The sequence below is a fragment of the Gossypium raimondii genome, chromosome 1, assembly GCF_025698545.1.
Source record: "Gossypium raimondii isolate GPD5lz chromosome 1, ASM2569854v1, whole genome shotgun sequence".
Classification (NCBI taxonomy): Eukaryota; Viridiplantae; Streptophyta; class Magnoliopsida; order Malvales; family Malvaceae; genus Gossypium; species Gossypium raimondii.
Window position 1 is genome coordinate 41,966,500 of NC_068565.1, and position 10,915 is coordinate 41,977,414.

General features: G+C 29.6%; 1 long non-coding RNA gene across 2 annotated transcripts; it reads left to right on the forward strand.

Annotated features, from left to right (window-relative positions):
- The first annotated feature begins 2,555 nt into the window (after positions 1 to 2,555).
- On the forward strand, positions 2,556 to 8,267 carry LOC105785878 (uncharacterized). 2 transcript variants are annotated; one of them, XR_008198025.1, is made up of 4 exons: positions 2,556 to 2,698; positions 3,841 to 3,966; positions 4,050 to 7,914; positions 8,021 to 8,267. It is a non-coding gene; the product is annotated as an uncharacterized LOC105785878 (long non-coding RNA). The 2 variants fall into 2 exon arrangements; XR_008198024.1 differs by having other exon boundaries at positions 2,572 to 2,710.
- The last annotated feature ends 2,648 nt before the right edge of the window (positions 8,268 to 10,915 follow it).

The following is a 10,915-nucleotide window of genomic DNA, read 5'->3' on the forward strand; positions in this document are numbered from 1 at the left end:
GGGCTTTTTCTGGTAAATTGCCCTAGATAGACAGTTGATAGTAGAAGTTTTTAGAATTATCAAGAATGAAAGCAGTGTTACACGTGTAGATTTTGTTTCTCGAAAACTTGAGTAGCAATAATTGGTCTAATAGTGGAAACCAAATTTTGCATTGAGATGTATTTTGCTAGGGCTTTTAGGTTTTGAGAAAAAAATAAAACAAAATAAAATTTGTAAAGCAATTTCTAGATAAAACGATATGAACTTGTTCATATGTTTGAATGTGTTCATTAATGGTGGAAAACAAATGGAATTTAGTTTGAAAATTTTAACATATTTTATATAATAAAAATTTTGCTTAAAAATTTTTAGTTTTAATTTCAAGAATTTTCTAGATTTATACATATTTAGATATTTTTATTTTTAAAATAAAAATTCTAACTATTTTTTTATAGATTTTAAAATAATTTTTACTCTAAGATTTTTAAAACTTCTTTTACCATTATTGTTAAGAATATTTTTAAAATGTCAAAATAATTTTTAACTTTTAACTTTGGACCAAATTATCTATTAACCCTTTGACTTAAGGTGCAACACTTTTTTTAACGGAAGTAGACAATCGAGTGACAAAAATATAACAGTTTGATAATGTTAATGACTATTATGTAACTTTAAAAAGTTGGGTGATAAAAATATATTTTTAAACAAACTTTAAGGATAGTTGGGTGTAGTTTACCCTTAAATAAAATTTAAAAAAATTTATAAAAAATATTAAAAATAGATAAAATTGATTTTAATCAATTTTTTAGTTTGGCTCAACTGGTCTGTACCGATTAGTGGATTAATTAGTTTGAGGTAATGATGCTTGAATTGGATCAAATTGAGAATTGATTAAGATATTGATCCAGAGAATGTCATTAGATTGGTTGACTCAAAAACTAGTACGGGTTGGTTGAATCGAATAAAAATTAGTTGAATTGATTTTAATACTTTCTTTTTTGAAATTTTAATGATAATATTTAAACAAACAGGATGGATCAATTGAACCGATCGATTTACCAACAATAGTCTAGCTATTTAGATTGTATCTTGATGGATTCTCAAGATTCAATTGATTGATTCAGTTGAATTATGAAAACTATGGTTTAGTTATCTTCCTCAAAGAGGATTCTTCATTCGTTCTTTGTTCCCATGTTTTACTTTTTGTTGATATTTTATATTACTAAAATCGATATCACTATGAGGAAAGAGTGTTTTCTAGAATGGTGATATTTATTAAACAAAATGATATTTTTTAATAAATGAGATATATTTTATTTAAAATTTGACATTTGTTGTAAATTTTCACTAGTTGGTTTTATTGAGTTAAATTCAGTCAATCACTTTATAATAATGAGTTATGTGCATTTATTTTGTTGATGAAATAAATAAAATAGAGTAAATTATGTAAATAATTAGTTAATTGTTAGCGTGTTTTTGTTTTGATTATTTATATTCAAGATTTTTATTTTAGTTATTAATATTATCGAAATTTAATATTTTTATCATTCATCTCTTAAATCACTAGCTAAATGTTGACTTAGTGTTTTTATTGGCTTATATCAATTTTAGCCTTTTATTGTTTATAGATTCTATCAATTTGGTACTAATTTTAAAAAAATCAAGAATTTAACCTCAACTTCACACATTCTACCAATTTAGTCTTGATTCTTAAGAATTAAAAAAATTAAAACTTTAAAAATAAAAAATTACTTAAAAGTTTATTTTTTTGATAAAATGCATACAAAATTATAAATAAAACCCAATTTCCTTTTCTAGCATAAAATTATTTATAATAATTTTATAAATAAAATAATTTCCTTCAAAAATCTACAAACAAAACCTAAACCAAATTCAAACTTTTTTTTTAGTTTTATTTTATAAATAATAATTTGTATATTATAAGTTTGGTCTTGTTCCTTAATCCTTGCTAAATTTGTTGAGCGCTAAGTACCGCCTTTGCCCACAATCAATTATACCAATAACGATTACTTTAAACTCCCTGATTTAACATCCTCCATCATCATGCCATCGAATTAGGAATCGATAGTGGAGCTGCAGGCATGACCTTCTATCTATTGGGTCTCCAAGTCCTCATCCTCACCTATATATATCCCTAATCATGTTCATCGTTAATCACAACCTCAAACACAAAATGTTAAATTTAGTGATTTAATGGAGGAATGACCAAAATATTAAATTTTAATAACATTATTGATTAAAATAGAAAATTTTAAACCTGGATCGCCAAAACAAAAATATGCTAATAGTTGGATGACTATTTATATAACTTACTCATAAAAATAATATAAAATATAATTAATAATGATTTGTACCTATTATGCAAGTGGAATAAATAAAGATAATATTAAAGAAAATTTTAATTAATAATTTTTTTGAAAAAGTTAATAATTTGTGAGGAAGTAATAAAAATGTAAACAAGTATTGAAATAAAAATATAGGTAAAAAAAGTAGGGAGTAGTTAGTTTTATTATTTAAAAAAAATCAATTTAAAATTGTTATATAATTATAAGAGAATAAAAATGACCCAATCCGGGGTCCGATTCAACATAATAAAAGGAAACCCTAAACCTCAAAGTGTGGAGGGCTCCTTTTTGTCTATTTTTTCGATTCATTTCTGACTCGTTCCCCGCCTCCGCAAAGCTGCTTCCTTTCCCTTGTAAGAACCTCTGTAAGTTCCCCTTTTTTTTTCCTCTTCTTGTTTTATAATTTCAACTGTGTTTGTATTATTGGTTTTGTTTTTCTTTTTTTCTTTCAATTTTTTTTTTCAATTATCATTGTTATAAGAATGACCCAGAAGAATATTGAGAAATCTAGTTCACATTAAGTAATGATTTTCCATAATTTTCTTGAATTTATAAGAAAAATGGAACTTTTTTAGTTGCAAAGATCGCAGTTGGGGATAGGGTTAGAAATTATAGATTTTGGTATTGGGACTTTTCTCATTAACCAACTGGTTAAATCTAGATGATAGAATTGGTATCTTTGTGATGGATATGATGCGTATGAACTGGTATTTTTGTTTCTTATGTGTGTATGTACTTCTGTCTTGTATCTCTTTTTCATTAATGTTCTTTTTCCCCTCTGGATAAATTTGTTACTTCTATATATTACTGACATCTTTATCCTTCTTGTTACTAATTTTCACAACGTTTTTAATCTACATGTAGTTTAAATTGGATATAATAAGTTGCATTCTAAGTTATTTGGGGAATGAGATTGGATACTCTTCCCATTGTTTATCCAAAAATTTTGGGTAAAAGTTTATACTAAATTTCAAAAAATATTAGTTGATAGAGCTGTTCATGCTGCTGCTGGCCGATTTTTGCCTTCTGATTCTGGTTCTGAAGAACACATGAACCTCATGCTAGTTAGGGATGATTTGTCTCATGCTATGCATGAGTTCCTTCTAGTTGCCATGGGTGACATAACTAAATCAGCTCTTGATGTTGGTCGCTCTGGTTGGGACAATGTTGGTGGTCTTAATGACATTCGGGATTCTAAATTTCCTATGATTATTTTTAATCAATATTTGGATTAGCTTCTAATGTAATCCAGAATTTGAACTTATTTGTATCTATTGTCCCCAGCGTGCTTATCTTTTTTATTCATGTGAAGAGAGTATGATAAATAAACCTGTACCTTTTGTACTGTTAATATTTTATTCCAAAGGCATTGTAATACTTTCTTTTGATAGATTTAGTTTGGTTTGTAAAAAGATGTATGACAGTTTAGGTTCCCAGGTAGAATCTTGGTACAAACTGATTTTAATGTTGTTATACTTTCTCAATATTGTTCCAGGTTCGAGATATTTTCTCTAAAGCAGCAGCTACTGCACCTTGCCTCCTCTTTTTTGATGAATTTGATTCCATTGCCCCTAAAAGAGGACATGACAACACTGGAGTAACTAATCGAGTTGTCAAACAAGTTAGTATCTTTTTTCTTGCTGCATTTTATTATTTTGTCTTAACTTTTGATGACTTTCTCATTGTTATTTTGCTTTCAAATAGTTCCTAACTGAATTAGATGGTGTTGAAGTTTTGACTGGTGTATTTGTGTTTGCTGCAACAAGGTTAGTTCTCATGGAATCTAATTGTATTATTTTGCTAGTATCTATTCTTAATCTTCGGTTAATCCCCATAATGTTGAGTTTGGTTCATTATTATCTTCATGGGATCGATTTTGACATGAGATGCATACCCAAACAAGATAGCTTTTCAAGTAGCACAAAATTTTAACCACATCTATCAGCTTTATTATCAGGATTAATTGATCAATTTTGATGTACATCTGTCACTGATTTACTCAAAAATTTAAAATTTTTTGTATATTTGAAGAAATAACTTGTATATTACAGTTGTATTCCATTACATTCAATCAAACGATTGAATTACTGATTACAACTCTATTCTATTAGAGTGAATTACTGATTACAACTCTATTCTGCAACAATGTTAGTTCTCATGGAATCCAATTGTATTATTTTGCTAGTATCTATTCTTAATCTTCGGTTAATCCCCATAATGTTGAGTTTGGTTCATTATTATCTTCATGTGATCAATTTTGACATGAGATGCATACCCAAATAAGATAGCTTTTCAAGTAGCACAAAATTTTAACCACATGTGTCAGCTTTATTATCAAGATTAAGTGATCAATGTTGGATTTTGATGTACATCTGTCACTGATTTACTCAAAAATTTAAAATTTTTTGTATATTTGAAGAAATAACTAGTATATTAGAGTTGTATTTCACTACATTCAATCAAACAATTGAATTAATGATTACAACTCTATTCTATTATAGCTTTATTCCATTCCAGTGAACCAAACATACCATTAGAGAATGAATCCACGCATTCCATTACAGTTTTATTTCATTCCAGTGAACCAAACATGCCATTAGAGAATGAAGCCACGCACCCCATCCCTTTTTTACCAACTGTTGATCCAATACATCAACAATGGTGAGATGAGCATGGATCAAACACGCGACCTTCAGATCTTTAGTCTAATGCTTAGAATGAACCCGCCAAAGAGTTTGTGTTCTCTGTGATGTTAAGGTCGTTATCATCGTCTCTTCAATACTGGCAAAATATTTAGGTTCTTTATTTCTGGTTCAAATTGAAACCTGCAACTAGGCGCCCCAAACTTTGCATGTTTGGTTTTGCATCAAGAACTTTTGCCTCCGTTTAAAAAATTCAACTTCAGCCAAAAGGGTCAATTTTTTATCTTTCAAAACCTGCCATCTCTCTTATAGCCTCTGTTTCCTTGAGCAAGTCGTCGAAGTCTTGCGTAAGGCTGTGGTGCTTGAACCTATTCCTTTGGTCCTCGTATATGGGGTATAGAGAATACTCTACAGAAGCAGCAACGCATTTAATCTTCTTTATGTTTCAGAACACAGGGATGATATTAAGAGACCCACAAATATGGATACGAAAAAGAGACAAGGGTATTTGACAAGAAATAAAGAGATGAGGGTAAGAAATAATAAAAAATGAAAGAAAAAGTGTTGAAAGAAAGAGGAAGGTTCTGGCTTTCCTGTTTACTCTGTGAAAACTTTGACCAAGACAAAGGCTGGGTAAAACAAAAAAAAAAGGGATTTTTAGAGAGTAGAGACAATGATGAAGATGACTTTTGGGGGGGGGGATTTGCAGATGGGTATTTGTGGTAAATATGCTTTTGATTGGTTTGAGAAAGTTGGATGGAGCACATTGAAAGACACATATATTATCATCCCCCTATTTATTCTTTTTGGTTGATCTTCTACATAAAAACTTTGGTCCAACAAAGTTGATTTGGTTCATTTAAGAAAGAGGGTGATGTGTGGACTGAGTTTTGGAGAGTGGGTGCGTGGAGTTTTCCCCGTGTTTCTTTTTAGTCGAGGAGCAGCGGTGCCCAGTGGTGATGGGGAGATGTCGAGAGGAAGCGAGTAGCACCGATAGAAGATACATGCACCAATTACAAATTCACGGTTTTATGGTTTTCTACTTCTAATCGCTTTTAAGCTCCCAAATATCTATTTATTCTCTAACCTAATTTATTTATTTCCTTTTAGAATTTGATTGTTTACTTTGAGAAGTTAAGTTATATTCTGGGGAGCATTTGATTTTAGGGATTTCAATTTGGAATTTCTTTATCTGTGATGGTTGTGGTATATTTATTGACTCTAATGAAAGAGCTTTGTCTCTGGCCCATGTTTACAAAATCAAAGCTACATGCCTGTTGTTGTTTCTCCTTCTCAAAACATATTCCTGCAAATGGCTGGAGCACATACTTGGACTAGTAGGTATGCCTTAAGGTAACTAAATATAATTTTTACATGTTAATTGTTATGTTTGCATGATCTTTATCCACAATGGACCTAGCAAATGAGAAATCCAATTTAATTTACATGTTTTGCTGCATGACTAAGCACGATCTCAAAGTGTGGAGATGGCTATGTCTAGTATCAGGTTTGGTTACTACCAAGTCGAAAAAGAATCGCTGAAAAATTAGTACAAGTTTACTTTTAGTTTCTGAAGGACTTGGAGGTCTGTTGTTAACTGTCAACATAATTTAGTTGTTAATGGCTTGTAAATAATTCACCACCAGGGCTTATATTATGTTTACATACAGCACAATTAAAAGACACCAGCTCGCGACATGTTTTACTTTGAAGTTAACTGTTTAATGCTAGTTTCAAAGTTGTTAATCTATATTCAAGAGAGTTATTTTCTTATTGATGAAATAAATAGAATTTATACTTAACCTATGATATTTGGATCTGTCTCTAATGAGTACTCCCTTCGACGAGTTGAACTTTATATAGGATAGGTTGTTCAAGAAACAAGAACAAAGGGGATTTGCTTCTTCTTATTGTTTTGATGAGATATCCATATCTCCAAATAAGTGTTACTAACCATGGTAACTTTTTGGCCGTTTGTTTAGCAGTTTTTGTTAATGGTATGTTTTTATAAACATGGACATTTTGCCTTTTAGCAGAGGCATTTACACATGCAGATCTCTGCGGCCTTTTGATATAAAGTTACTTTTTGAAGATATATTATTTTCGCATAACCTTTACTAGGATGGCGTGTAGGATTAGTGATAACTGGTTTGTTTTGTTTAAAAAATAGCTTATAGTTTATATATGATTTTTTTATACGAAATTGGTTTTTGTATATGCTAACATTTTGTAGGTAAGATCAAATTAAATCACCTATAGTAGATGTTATCCTCTCTACTTATCTCCCCTTTACTAAAGTTCAGGTTATGTATTACTGCATACGGTAGATCCTGGTTGCTTGAACTTTGCAATATATGAAGACTCGTTTACTCAGTTGTCACACCTGAACTTCTTCCTTTGTCATCTCCTTTGATTTTTTTCCCCTATGTGGTATTTCATCACCAGGTATACTGTTCAACCTAACATTTTATTGCCTTTGCATTTCTAAGCTATATAAAGCTTCCATGCTAGTTTGCATGTTATTCATAGAATTAGATTGAGAACAGGTTCATCGTATGAAATTACAACATGAATATTATTTAATTAGATATTTGTATGCTTTCCGCCTTCTTTTATTTTTGTTGATGTTTTTAATAGTTCGCTTGACACTCATATCGCGACCTTCGATGTCCAACACAGTTAGCGAGAGCAAAGCTCCTAGCTGTCATATTAAGGCTTACAGGTGAAGAGCCACAACTTCCAAACAGTTAGTGAGAGCAAAGCTCCCAACTGTTATATTTAGGCTCGCAGGTGAATAGTCGCAATCTCTAACACAGGTTGTGAGTGCAAAACTCCCAGCTGTCATCGGGGCTCGCATGTGAAAAATCATAGCCACAACACAGTTAGCGAGAGTTAAAAGCTCCTAGCTGTCATACTAGGTCTCGTAGGTGAAAAACGCAGCCCTTAAAATAACTCGCGAATTAACATTTCCAGTTGATCATTTCCAAATATTTGCCTAAGTATAGAACAACTCACAGACCTACTTCCTTGCAGATATTCTAAAGGCTCGCCGGTTTAATATCGCGACCTCCAAAACAGCTCGCGGACCTATGTTCTCGGCTTATATTATAGAGGTTAGCTGATTTAAAATTGCAACCTTCAATTATTTAAGTTGGCTGATTTAAGATCACAGCCTCCAAACAGCTCGCTGATTTAAGATCGAAACTAATATTGAATAAATTTCAATTAGTCCGCTAATTTACAAATTTTTCTTATGAAATATAGTTCACAGTATTCTGCATCACAATTCTTGACTCTTGTTCCACACTATCAGAAAACAAAATTTGTTCAATAAAGTTTCAAGTTAAAACTTATATAGAAAGCCCTAAATTAAATACGCTATAAGTGTAAGTTTGTTTCAGAAGAGTCACTTTATAACTCTTTTTCAACAACATGGGGGGGAGAATTGTTAAATAATTATAAGAGAATAAAAATGACCCAACTCGGGGTCCGACTCGATATAATAAAAGGAAATCCTAAACCCTAAAATGTGGGAGGCTTCTTCTTCCTGTTTGTTTTCTGGTTCTCTACTCCTGGAGAACGAAGCCACGCACCCGATCCCCTTTTCACCAATTGTTGATCCAATGCATCAACAAAAATGTAAAAGTATTGTTTATTAAAATCAAGAGATTAAAATACCATCACCTTATTTTGTTGTTATAATTTTAGTTTAAACTTTTGAGTAATTTTAAAAGAGAATACTTTATATATTTTAAGTAATCCTTTTTGATACACAACTTACTTTTAGACATAACACTTTCCCAACTTTTAAGCTGAAAGGAAGGTGAAGCTAATAAAATTTTCGGGTTTATGATTGTAATTTTATTATTTTAATAATTTATATCTTTATAATTTTTAAAGGATTGAATCAAAATTTTATCATTTTTAAGAGGCAAAAGTACAATTTTATCAATACTAATTTAAAATTTTATGACCTAAATGAAATTTTGCCGGACTCCTACCAGCTCCTCTAATTTCGTCACTAATTGAAAGAAAAGATATACTTAATTAGGCTTGAACCCACGTCATATGTAATCTTGGCGTTGGGGTATTATTGGTAACTCCATTTATAGGCATGCAAGCAAAATCTCTAAATTATGATTACCTATCAAAAGCCTAAATTTCACCCTTTTCTTTCTCCAAACCCCTGTCGCCGCCTTAAAACTGCTAAAACAAGTTTGCTTCCTTTTCAGTTTATTAAAGGCCCAGCTTTTTATTTAGGTGACCTATTTAATTACTGAAGGAGGTTATTCCTTTTTGGTGGTTTTCTTTAACAACAATATACAAAAAAAAGTTATAATTTATATTTAGAATACATATTTATATTTAAATTAATTTACGATAAATAATGAAATGAATGATTTGAAATTAATCAATACTAATACATTAAATATGTATTATATTAAAATAAAAAATAGTTTAAATTATAATTAAAATAAAATTTAAACACATGAATACATCAAATTAAGATTACTAAATAAATATAATTATTTATCATGGTTTTGTTAGCAATCCTAAATTAGTGCCGAGTTAATTTGTGACAACATTTCAACTAATTAATATATAAAATTGATGGATCTAATAAAATGCGTATAATAAAATTAAAATGTATAAAAATATTAAAATAAAATTTTGGTTGAGTAATAAATTTAAGATTTTACTAACCTAATTGTGATGAGTTTAAATCTCATTGTATGCATATTTTTATTCTAAATAAAATGGCTAAAGTACCCTTAAATAATATAATTTTAAAATTTAAAATTTAATTTCAATTGTTAATATCATTAAAATTTTCTATTCAATTCGTTGGAGTAATATCCTTAAATTAATCAATGACATTGTAAAAGTTGAGTACCAAATTATGTCAAGACTTAAATTTGAGCGTTGTATAGGGACCCAAAATTGAAACTTGACCGTTGTTATATATATATATATGCCACTTTGCCACGTTCATATTTTTTCCCCAGACGTTTATAAATAGTTGAAAAAAACATTTTTAACCTTTCAACTACAAATAACCTTCTTTATATTTGGACACTTGTCAACATACAAAGGATATGATAGCAAAATAATAAGATAACTATCACATATAAGTATATAAATTATTTGAACTAATGCTATTGTAAAAGTAGATAATCAAATTATGTAAAATTAACATATAAAGATTAAATATCAAATGTGAGTACAATAGAGAAATCGAAACTACAATTTTACCATTATCTTATAATGACTAAAAATGGGAAAACCATGTCATTAGTTAGTCTAAATAATTAGCACTTTTAAGAATTTTGGCGATTGATGTGATTTTTTGAAAAGATTTATTCCAACTCATCATTCCAAAATAATTTTTTGTTAGATTTTTTTAAATGCACGTAAAATTTTTTATCAAAGTGATCAATAATATTAAGTATTTGGACTAAACATTATAAAACGGGCCAAATTATTGTAGAAATTAAAATATAAAGATTAAATATTAATTTTAGGCCTAGTAGAGGGACTAAAAGTGATATTTGATCAATTTTATATAAAATTCAAAAAATTAAGAGAAAGACTTAACATGTGTCAAGTAGAGGGGCCAAAAGTGATATTTGGCCAATTTTTATATCGAGTTTTTATTATTATAAATTTGTTACATATTTTTTCATCCATATCGTTAGTATACCTTAATCTAATATATAATTAGAAGCATTCAAATTGGGTATTAAAAAAATGAGGAAAAACAAAGAAAAGTGAGGGATTCTCAACTCCCTCCATTTTCCCTACTCATTTACTTTCCCTACCATGTAAAAAATTGGTTATCTAAACAAGGAAAAATAATATTTTCCCTTGAGTTACTTAACCTTCCTTTCCTTACCCCAATCCAAACATAATGTTATTTAGCAATATTGT